Consider the following 9,797-nt stretch of genomic DNA (forward strand, 5'->3'; position numbering starts at 1 on the left):
AATTTAATTATTAGTACACTAGTATTAACCGTGTCACATTTAACTCTATTAATAGAGAAGAATTAGATTAGATAGTTCAGTAGATGTGTTAACTATCTACAGTAACTATACAGTACTTAATCATTTATTTTATTGTTAGTACTGAATTACTGTTAGTAGAATTATCCTTTCATTACAGCAGACATTAACCTACTGTAGCATCACTGGGGGTGAAGTAACTGCTGGGCCATAGGCATAAAGTCCAGCTCACAATTTTCGGTTAGTAGAACATTTTCTGAATGTTACAGTTAACATTCTTAGAACATTTAATATGTGGAGTAGATGTTCTAAAAATAATGCTTTCATTTTTGATAACATCACTGTAAATTCAATAAGGGCCCTATTTTAGTGATCTATAGCGTACCGGTCAATTGCTGTTTTGTGGAGCTGGATTTAGAGCGTGTCGCTGTGTCTTTCGTATCGTGAGGGCGCTAAAAATACTTCTTCCATGGCTAAAAACAACCCACAAAAGGCATAAACTAACTTTCTTAATTAGTCATGGGTGTGTTTTGGGCGTAACCTGAAATAAACAAGTCAGTGGTGCACTTGTCATTCTCTTTAAGTGCCAGGTGAGCTCTGACTTTGGCACGTTCGTATCTTAACAGCGCAGCGCTTTTCACATCTTAGCAGAGGATACTAACCAGCACGTTCACTGCGCAGGGTGTACGATAGGGCCCTAATTTTTAGTTTGGGAAATGTTACTTTTAATGTTTCCCTAATGTTAATATTCGTCTATCTGGGAAAATTATGACAGAAACATTCTAATAAGGTTACAGTAATTTGAACTCAAACCAAAATAGTAAATGTGCACTGTATAATATACAATTTAAGATCTAAAATCAGGGATTTTACTTAATTCAAGTCTTACTAAAAGGATTTATTTTTTTAAGATGTTTTCTTCTTTCAAGTTTCTTCTTCTTTCAACTCAAAAAGGTGTTAATCCCATAGTCATATTTTTTATTAATATAACTGCAAAAAAGCATTGTAAGTATAAGAGTAATGTACTCATTGTAGAAACAACAACGTTAATCAGTCTTAGTATTTTTACCTTATTGTAAGTAACTTGAACTCCAAATAAGCACAAAAAGTCATCAGTCAAGTTAATCTTGTTCTTGTGTTCAAATTTAAGCCAAGAAATCAGAGACAGTTTTACTTCATTCATTTTGCTTAATAAGAAATATGTTCTTACCACATTGGCAGATTTTCTTGCCTTAATATAAGAACTTACCTCTCAATTTACCTAGATTTTGTCTAGTTTCTCCCAATGGATTTTCTTTTACATGTATTGTGGCATAACCCCCCCCCCCCCTAGAGAAACAAACACCTCAATACTTATGTTCCAGCATATTATTATTGTTAGCATTTTACCAGACTAGCATTGTCAGCTATACCAATGGCTTAATGGTGCATCCAAACACATAATTAATTCTATATTATATCTACAGACGGATATTACTGAGTGTATAACTGGTTAAATTAGACAGATTCATATAGTGCTATAATAAACTGTATAATACCACTGCTTGGGGTTGGTGAAGCTCTCCCGGCTTGCGGGGGCGGAGCGTTCTGATCTAAAGTTTTTCTTTCTACTATGATGGAGTTCAAATGGAATGCAGCACAGCATTTTATATATAAATGCTAATGCAGATTTCTAAAATAACAATGCTTCGGTATAGAACCGCAGTATAGTGGTGTAGCATAGTGGGTAACCACAGAGTCATCTTTCCTGTCGTACTGTGGGGTTCAATTGCCAGGCCCGGTGAGCACACCACTCACTCTACACCAATAAGAATCTCAAAACTGCTAAATTTACTGTGTAACCATTTTTTGTCTCAAACTTAATAGCCTTAGATAAACATTAGCTCCAGTGGACCTCTTGGAGTAGTGATTTAGATCCCCACCCTTCTTCAAAACTGTTTCTCTTAGTACCTTTGCAGCTGCTAGGCTTGCTGCACCCTGCAGAAACCCTGAAAGTTGTAGGATGTTGTTTTTTTTTACACACTGTGTCTTCAAACCACTGAGCTCATCAGCTCTGAAAAAAGATGCCAAGAAAAGGGCGTGGTAAACAGATAGAATGGTCTTTTATTGTGTACAATGATAATTAGAGTACATTAACAATTCATACATAAAAAAACTGAGCACATTTAAGTGACTACATTGGTATAATAACAAAAAATGCCATTAAAGAACCTTGACTCAAAATGGGGTGCCACATTTAATGTTAAGCACCTAGTTTGACAATTTTAAGTTGAATTTTTTTAAGGAGAAAAATTTGACAGGACAGGGTTCACTTCCTAATTTGCATCAATCAAGCAATGTTGATTTCTAAAGTATTGATTGACAGTTCACTGAGAAATCGCCCTTTTGGCGGCCTATACGAAAAAACACAGCAAAGAGCCCAATTTTGTACATCCTCGATCGTCTCGGCCTTCAATTTCAGCAGACCAGGTTGGTTATCCAAGTGTAGCTTCATATGTGAGAAGCTGCAGACCATAATTCAGAAAATGAAAACATTCCTCGACAAAATCAGTCAGGTCTTCTCTTCCCTCGCCACCGAAGGCCTTCTCCTTTCGAGAACTTAGAAAAGTACGCTCTTTGCCACTGACCTCCTCAAGTCTTTCTTGGCCGCTTCGGTTTAGCCAGGGTGCCTTCCCCTGCGCTTACCAGCGGCCGTGAAGGACTGAACCCAGCACGCCAACGGGCAAAAGCAGGATAAGTTCAGCAGGCAGCAGCCTAGAGCCTGCACTGGTTGCATTTTTGGTAGTCACAGTGGTAGCAACTATGGTGTTGTTACCTGTGGTTTCGACCTGCATGAAACAGATGGGGAATGGAGTTCAGAGACAAAGCACAACAAGTGTATCTGAAAGAAAGACAGTCTGAACAAAAGCCAAGGGGCCAAAGAAGAACTCCTAGGGGTTTATTCTATTTGAAACTGTGGAGGAACTTTCCTATAACTTCCCTGAAGGTTCCCCAAAGCTCATCATTTCAACCCCTAAAGTTCCTCAAAGAACGTATACTCTTATCAATGTACAACCAACAAACACAGGCTGTGTCCCAATTGCATACTACATACTAATACTAGAGCTGGGCAACTGCACGTTTCATTGAAGAGAGTGTAAGATATCCTGTTTAATTGGATGATGTGCAGCAGAAATTGAATGTTGAATCACTGTACAAATCTGTATAAAAGATGCTGCATGTCAAAGTATGATAAATACTGCGTATTGTGTAATCGCCTTTATATTAAAATGTTGCAATTTAATATTTTTACCATATCGCCCATCTCTATCAGCGTGTGATTACATACACGAAGGGCGGTGGCTACGTTCTATATTGATTGTGTCAACTGAAATTAAGAAATTTATTGTGAATTAATAAATCAATTTTGGTCATATCGTCCAGCACTGTAACTAATACTGTAATATATACTAATCTTAACAGTGCAGGTTTGGCAGATAAGTACACAAAATATGAATATAGTAACCTGTTTTGTATTAACATGAAGTACAGCATTTTTTTTATTTTATTTATGTTTTAATTTATTTATATATGGTGAGAAACTTTGCTTTATATTATATGTCTCTTTAGCTGCCTACTGCACTTAATTACAAGTAACTGCTTCATCGTTGTGCAAAATTTTTTCCAATATTGTTTCAGACGTGAATAACTCCTACTGTTGCTTTCCACACTGCATTGTGGGAAAATAGTGTCCATGTAACCACACTCAAAAAATGACCAGTTCTGAGTACATAAGGTGAGCATTTGACACTACTTTAACACTTTAATCTATACTACATACTCAAAAATAAGTTAGTGCTAGTAATTAGTATGCAATTGGGGCGCACCCATAACAAATACAAAAAAGATTAACAGTAGGATGGATGAACATTTGTAATAACAGGCCAAATCAATCTGTAAAGATAATAAGAGGGCAATTGTGAGTGCAAAATGATGCTGCTTTAGGAGCTGCCGAGATGTAGAACAGTTTCACAGGTCTGCTCTATGTGACCCCACCCATTTTAACTATTCCTTATACACGCTGTGCCCAAGTCCGTTGTATTTTTGAATTTTTGAATAGTAAATGTAAAATTGAAACTAAACACCCTTTTTCAAATGACACTTTTAAATATCACATTGAAAAAAAGTGAAGAAACATTTTCTGCACATAAAAATCATCAAATATGACATGCCTTCACGTTTGCGTGCACTACAGTACATTTTATGTTATTTTTTGATGTGCTTAAATGAAGCAAGAAAATAAGTATTGATGCTTTTAATGTTCAGAAATGTGTTTTTTGTAGAGAGTGAATTATTAACAATGTAATTCGAACAGAAGTCCAAACTTTTGCATAAAACTGCATAACACATGGAAAGTTTTTATTTTATTTTATTTTAAACAATTCCAAATATAGCGATTTCTGTGCTCTGTTTAAAAAGTCTTTAATAAATCCAACACCCAAACTATAGAAAAATAATAAAAATTGTCTTTTTAATATTTTTTTAGAAAAAACAAACAAAAAATATAAGATTAAATAAATGTAAATATAAATAAAATCAATGTCATGCATCACTTTGCAGAGTTTTGGAAAGTATATTCAATGGTTTATAGGAAAAGTGTAATATCTCATGTGATATCTACAGTTGTGCGCAAAGCTATTGGCGCCCCTGATCAAATTAATGTAAATAAGTGAATAAAAATCCTCTGTAGGAAACAAACTTTAATATCAGTTAAAATCCATCTATCTATGTATTTAGCTATCTATCTCTATCCTACAGCCCGTATATATTCCACAGGTTATTTATATATAGAGTGCATTAAGAGTGATTGGGACAGAAGCCACATGGTACAGTACCCAACTATTCATGTTATATATATATATATATTTTTTTTTTTATATTTATAAACAACAGGTACCAAACAAATCTATCATATAGCTGCTGCTTACCTGTGTGGAGAATTGCATAGCTAGCAGAAGCACTCCAATGCACAGAGTTAGTATTTTAGACATCTTCAGGGTTCCTGTGCTCCACACACACACACACCACAGCCTGCTGTCTCTGAGGTCGCAGCTCAGTCAGTCAAGAACTCCTCTCAGCACACACACACCCCAGCCTTTATTCAGCACGGGGATGCAGTATGACGTCACCCGCAACAGACACGCCCCCTCCTGAGCAGATCTGGTGGAAACTGAGAGATGAGAGAGAGTAAGCAGTGGGATCATCTCAGCACTGACATCACCACAACTGTTATGATTACAGGTGTATGATATTTACTGAAACCGTATTCATTCATTTATACTCCTCAAAGGTTTTACCTGCTTGGTTTGGCTGCTCTCAATTTTCCCAGCATAAGTAGTTTGGTGTATATGTTTACTGTGGACCTCTACCTCACTTTACCTTTACTTTACTTCAGTCTTGCTTTACTATACCTCACTCGACCAGGCTTTACCTTACTCTACCTCATTCTGCCTTGTGCTACCTCATTGTACCTCACTCTACCTTCTTTTACTGTGATCTACCTCACTCAACCTGGCTTTACCTTACTCTACCTCATTCTGCCTTGATCTTATTGTATCTCGCTTTACCTCACAGTTTCACGCTCTGCCTTGCTTTACTGAAAAGTACCTCACTTTACCTTTCGCTACATACAGTGCCCTCCATAATTATTTGCACCCCTGGTTAAGATGTGTTCTTTAGCTTCTCATAAATTGAGTTTTGTTCAAAATAATATAGGACCACGATGGAAAAAAAGAGTAAAATACAACCTTTAACTCAAGTGAATTTATTCAGTAGGAAAAAAATCCCACATTAAGAAATAATTATTTAACATCAAATCATGTGTGCCACAATTATTAGCACCCCTGATGTTAATACTTTGTACAACCCCCTTTTGCCAACAAAACAGCACCTAATCTTCTCCTGTAATGTTTCACAAGATGGGAGAATACAGAAAGAGGGATCTTTGACCATTCCTCTTTGCACATTCTCTCTAAATCATCCAACGACCTGGGTCCTCTCCTCTGCACTCTCCTCTTCAGCTCACCAGACTGGTTTTCAATGGGGTTGAGGTCTGGGGACTGAGATGGCCATGGGAGGAGCTTGATTCTGTGTGCGGTGAACCATTTCTGTGTAGATTTGGCCACATGTTTAGGGTCATTATCTTGCTGAAAGACCCAATGACGACCCATCTTCAGCTTTCGGGCAGAAGCCACCAGATTTTGTTTTAAAATGTCCTGGTATTTTAGAGCATTCATGATGCCATGCACCCTAACAAGGTTCCCAGGGCCTTTAGAAGAGAAACAGGCCCACAGCATCACTGATCCCCCGCCGTATTTCACAGTGGGCATGAGGTGCTTTTCTGCATACTCAGCTCTTGTGTTACGCCAGACCCACTTAGAGCATTTGTTGCCAAAAAGCTCTATCTTTGTTTCATCTGACCAAAGCACACGGTCCCAGTTGAAGTCCCAGTACCGCTTAGCAAACTCCAAACGTTTGCGTTTATGATTGTGAGTGAGAAATGGTTTCTTCCGTGCATGCCTCCCAAACAGCTTGTTGGCATGTAGATAGCGCCTGATGGTTGTTTTGGAGACTTTGTGACCCCAAGAAGCTACCATTTGTTGCAATTCTGTAACAGTGAGCTTTGGAGAACTTTTTATTTCTCTTATCATCCTCCTCACTGTGCGTGGTGGCAAAATAAACTTGCGTCCTCGTCCAGGCTTGTTTACCACTGTTCCAGTTGTTTTAAACTTCTTAATAATTCCTCTGACAGTAGATATGGACAGGTGTAGGCGAGTAGCGATTTTCTTGTAGCCATTGCCTGACTTGTGAAGGTCAACACACATCTGCCTCACTTGAATGGTATGTTCCTTTGTCTTTCCCATGTTGAAGATAAATGGCCTCTGTGTCACGTCATATTTATACCCCAGGGAAACAGGAAGTTGTGAATTACTAATTAAATGTTCCTACATACTCTGATCAACTTCGTAAACTACTGTAGAAGTGACAGAAATACTTTTATTAAATTTATTTCCTAAGAATTGTTAGGGGTGCCAATAATTGTGGAACAGGTGATTTTATGAAGAATAATTATTTCTTAGTCAGGGATTTTATTTCCCCCTTAAAATTTACTTGAGTTAAAGGTTGGACTTTACTTTTTTTTCCCATCGTGGTCCTATATTATTTTGAACAAAACTCAATTTATGAGAAGCTAAAGAACACATCTTAACCAGGGGTGCCAATAATTATGGAGGGCACTGTAATTATACCATCCATGCTCTACCTCACTCTACGTGGTTTTACTGCACTCTTCCTTACTCTACCTGGCTATATAACTCACTCTACCTCTTCATGCCTTGTCCTACCTTATTGTACCTCGTTCTCCCTTATTGTAACTTGCTCTACCTTGCTTTACTGCAATTTACAACTAAACCTTGAGCTACCTAATTATACATTGCTCTACCTCACTCTACCTGGCTCTAACTTGCACTACCTCATTGTACCTTGAGCTACCTTGCTGTCTCTCACTCTACCTCATGCTACCTCACACTAACTTTCTAAGCCTTGCGCTACCTTATTCTGTTTTGTTCTACCTCACTTTGCCTCACTTTACCTTGTGCTAACTCACTGTGCCTCTCTCTACTTTATCCTACCTTGCTTAGCCTCTTAACACGCCCTGGCCCGCCGGCAGGCCAGAAAAATATGATATTTAATATCTGGCTGTGTTTATGAATAGTTATAGGTTCAATATAGACACCCAATATACCATTTTAAAGCTTAGAATCTATGCTTTTCAGTTATCTAGCCTATTTAGCTGTATCTCCTTTCAGGAATTAAACATTTAGGGCGAAATATGCCTTGGTTATGAAAATATTAAATCATAATTTTCATATTTCCGTTTATCGTACGTCCATATTTGATCGAATGCGGACATGTTATACACCATTCGAACCGTCTGCTCCTCCGGATTCCGAAACTGTGCTCTGTTTTACTGTAGGATGTACGGTCCCTTAATTAGAGATGAAAGAGCGCGTTGCAGCGCGTGTTCAGAGTTGAAAAATGCTCAGTTTTTTTCCTGTAGTTACCTACAGTCACTCCCCCCACTCCCCCAACACCCACCAGCGCGTCCCCCACTCTCTTATCTTCAAAACGAGTCCAGACTCAAGAAAATCCATCAATCCAGTCTCCTATAATCCACAGTTATATCCACCCCGCGCGAGGAATAATGTGAGACGGAATCTAAACTTTAATTCCTAATTAAAAGCATTTTATTCGACGCTGCTCCGATTCTGGCCCACAGCCAGACAGGGCGGTATGCAAATGAGGTCTCTCAGCCAATCAGGTGGCGAGCTCGGCCAGCTGAAAGGCAAAGAAAGGAAGATGCTTGGCCATAGATACTGAGTCTAATAGACTTTCCTTAAAGCTCACCTTCCGTCGTTTTTTCTTTCATTTTAAAATGTCTAGTTGTGGTCTCTAGTATGAATGAATGACATGTGAGCCGTTTTTGTAAAAAAAAAGTGCTCAGGTGTCTCTGTATAGCTCTTTTTTAATGGACTGTTTTAGGGGTGTGTCCAAAATGACCGGATTCCAGCTTTGCTCATGAATATTCATACATGCAAACAGCATGCAAATATCTCTCCTCTGATTGGCTAGGAGCACTGCGACGCCCCTCCACCGCTCTGCCGCTCACTGCCTCCCACCTCCTAACTGATGAGCGGTGATGTTGCGTCGCTTCAGCTCCGCCTCTGGGAGTTTCTCGAGCCAAGGTGGGCTGGTCTGTGAGTTTCTGCCTACGTAGGCAGAAAGATAATTCAAAATTACATTTTTATACGGTACAAACACTGTGTAACAATACCATTTCCAATATTTTTCTTTAAATAAACATTAGAGTACTAAATATTACTTTCACAATATTCATCAAAGTGTCTCCAAACTTAGCTGAATGACCCTGTTAAGTCATTGGTCTTAATAAAAATACATTGGCTATATTTGTAACAGAACATGGTAACCATGAAAAAATGTAAAATGTCTCAGATTGTAGGTCAAGCAAATTCTCATCAAATGTCGATTTCACTAACATTGTCCACCCTGTCATTGTCCAGCCTGTTATTGTCCAGCCTGTCATTTTCCTCCCTGTTATTGTCCAGCTTGTTACTGTCCACCCTGTCAATGTCCAACCTGTTATTGTACAGCCTATTGCCCACTCTGTTACTGTCCAGCCTGTCATTGTTTATCGTCACTGTCCACCCTGTTATTGTCCACCCTGTCATTGTTCCCCCTGTTATTGTCCACCCAGTCATTGTTCCCCCTGTTATTGTCCAGCCTGTCATTGTTCATCCTGTTATTGTCCACACTGGTATTGCCCACCCTGTTACTGTCCATTTTGTCATTCCCCACCCTGTCATTGTCCAGCCTGTCATTGTTTACCCTGTCACTGCCCAGCCTGTCATTGTCCACCCTGTTATTGTCCAAGCTGTCATCATCCACTCTGTCATTGTCCACTCTGTTATTGTCCAGTTTGTCATTGTCCACCCTGTTACTGTCCACCCTGTTATTGTCCAGCCTGTCACTGTCCACCCTGTCATTTTCAACCCTGGTATTGTCCAGCCTGTTACTGTCCACCCTGTCACTGTCCAGCCTGTCATTGTCCAGCCTGTTATTGTCCAATCAGCTAACACGGCAGTATAGGAAAATAGGTAATTTGCATGACTTTTCAACCACCTTAACCATCAAATACCAGCACTGAACATATTTTAAACACC

General features: G+C 38.9%; 1 long non-coding RNA gene across 1 annotated transcript; it reads right to left on the reverse strand.

Moving 5' to 3' along the window:
* Nucleotides 1–2,101: 2,101 nt before the first annotated feature.
* Nucleotides 2,102–5,587, reverse strand: LOC103029755 (uncharacterized). The gene is made up of 2 exons (XR_455482.4): nt 4,986–5,587; nt 2,102–2,846 (listed from the first exon to the last, which is right to left on the reverse strand). It is a non-coding gene; the product is annotated as an uncharacterized LOC103029755 (long non-coding RNA).
* Between the last annotated feature and the right edge of the window lie 4,210 nt (nt 5,588–9,797).

This window comes from Astyanax mexicanus, chromosome 14 (assembly GCF_023375975.1).
Source record: "Astyanax mexicanus isolate ESR-SI-001 chromosome 14, AstMex3_surface, whole genome shotgun sequence".
NCBI classification, from domain to species: domain Eukaryota; kingdom Metazoa; phylum Chordata; class Actinopteri; order Characiformes; family Acestrorhamphidae; genus Astyanax; species Astyanax mexicanus.